Genomic DNA, 2,623 nt, shown 5'->3' on the forward strand with positions numbered 1-2,623 from the left:
CATTTTAATATAGGTTTGGTTAGGACACAAAGCAATTTATTAGGGTTGGTAACCTGCAAAGCAAGTTTTGGATTTTGGTAAGGGCACAAATTATTATAGGTATATATAGGTGTGTGGTAAGTTGCACCACTTTGTGTGGTTTATAATGGGTAGGGCAAGTTTTTGGTTTTGGTTTATAGGAATAGGCGTTAATTAGGTTTATAATGGTTTTTTTTTTGTGAGAAGAGTTTAGTTGGTTAGTTAGTAATTTTATATTTTTTGGAGGGGTGTTATGTCTTTTTTAGCACTTACAGAGTAAGTGCAAAAAAGTAAGCTTACTTTGACACCAATTAGAAGTGATATTCACTTATTAAGTGAAAAATAAACGCCTAAAACTGTCGGCCCGCACTTATTAGTGCCAAAATCAAATACCCTCTAAGTAAATGAATCAAGAAGAGGGAGCTTAGAGATTGAATTCTTTGTACTTTTGTATTCATATCTTACAAGTATATATATAGGTTTACAACTAGGGTAAGTAAAGATACATTTGGTTTACATAAAATCATAACAATACTTATCAAATAGAGATCCTAAGGTTGACCGAGTTGAGTGAGTGGGATGGGAGCTGTTCGGTTCTCCTTGATGTAGGAGGGGGTGGTCTCCCTTCCTCATATGCATCCAGCATATGCCAAGACCTCGTGGATGGGAGTTTGCCCATCTTAGCATGATATGCACGAAAGTGAGCATCCTCATGGCGCAACCTATGAGGCCGGCCTAGTGTTTGCGAGAGAAGCATATTGCACGGGTTCCCTTGTCATAGGAAATGGCTCGGGACAGTAGCTGGAGATAGGTTACTGCGGGTTCCTTTGGAAGTCGTGTTACATGTTCTCATGTCATGGCGAGGCGTGCGTCGTGTTAGCATATTCCATAAGGAGGATTGAGTTATTCAAGGGGCCAAGCCTTGATGTGCTATGTTGGGCATGAGGTAGCTATTAGAGATGATGCTCCTATGCCTAATGTCCGGATGGTAGTCGAGATGATAGGTGCCGGATGCTTGAGACTAGATGGCAAGATCCGCATATGCGGCTTGGTGTGCTCCGCATATATGTTGGTATCCTTTATAGTAGGCGAGAGTCTATGACTCAAGGAAGCGTTATACGGGACGGCTCGAGCTATGCTCGTAGGTTGGGACACGTTGGTGTCATGCCGCATTATTGATTGGGAACCAAGGTGACTCGATAGTCGAGATGCTCTGAATATGTTCGGGAAGACTAGTTATGTACTAGGAGGGGGTACATGGCGTCGCACGACACGTTAGGATTTGATATTCCGCACTATCGACCCGTGTCTTTGAGAATAATATGTCAGGTCGACCTAACGGGACAAAAAGGCCGTGACAACTGGTATCAGAGCCCATGTAATAACAAGTCTCGACCCAATAACTATTGAAGAGAGTCAATGTGTGAGGGGGAGATTGTTAGGTTAATCCCACATTGGTTGTAGAAAGGGGCATCAGATGTATTAATAAGCGTGGGAGAAGCCTTACCTCTGGAGCTAGCTTTTGGGGTAAGAGAGGCCCAAGACCACCCAACATTTGACCCTGAGGAACTTGAGTTTGTACGGGAAGAGGATACTCTTGTTCATTTTTTTCAGTTTGTTGTTGAGACGGATTAGGGAAGAATGACAATATCATGCCGGTGATGCCTACTTATATAGAAGACGGATGACCCCACGTGGCACTCCCATATTGGAAGGTTCTTTAAACCACAAGAAAAACAAAAGAAGCCTCCATTTTGTTGTGGAATGCTACCTAACCCAGTGTTTTTGCCCAGATTAGACCCCCCCCCCCATTATTTGCACTTTATCCAGCAACAGGAACCATCGCCTCATCTTCTCTTTAGCCTTCTTCTTCTTCTTCTTCTGAACTCTTAATAGTTAATTACTCTCTTTTTATATTAGATCTCAATTTTTTGTGAAAAGTGGACTGACTTTTTTTATTACATTCTGTGATAGTTTAACACGGCAACAAAGTAGTGGTGGCCAACGGGCCGTGTCGTGGCGGAACGGCGCGTTTGACAGTTGTGGCGTGTTAGACACGTCACAACCACGCCAGGCACGGTGTCGTGCCTTGACTACAAGGTCTTGGCACAAAAACGCGCCATGGCAACGACCCAGCCGTTGCCGTGCCGTTTCCGTGGCGGTCCCAGCCGTTTCCGTGTCGGGTCGTGGCTAATGTGCCTGCTGTTGCCAAACGTAACAAAAGAAAATACTAAATAATTTTTAAGACAAACGTTGTGATCTTTGTTTAAACTTTAGAATCTATGTTTATTTTATTACTTAATAATTTTATTAACTATTAATTTTATCAATTAACAACTACCTTTAACAAAATAACAGTAATGTTTTGTAAATTAAGTACCCGTTTCTAACGGGTTAGCGTGTCATGGCGGGTTAGGAACGCCACGGGCCGTGGCGTGTCGTGTTTCTGTTCCTGAGGAAACTTGAGTTTGTACGGGAAGAAGAAGGTCTTGTTCATTTTTTTTTAGTTTGTTGTTGAGACGGATTAGGGAAGAATGACAATATCATGACGGTGATCCCTACTTATATAGAAGACGGATGACCCCACGTGGCACTCCCATATTGG

Source organism: Eschscholzia californica, unplaced genomic scaffold (genome assembly GCF_041429995.1).
Source record: "Eschscholzia californica isolate CP2 unplaced genomic scaffold, dmEscCali1.0.p SCAF_4, whole genome shotgun sequence".
Lineage (NCBI taxonomy): Eukaryota > Viridiplantae > Streptophyta > Magnoliopsida > Ranunculales > Papaveraceae > Eschscholzia > Eschscholzia californica.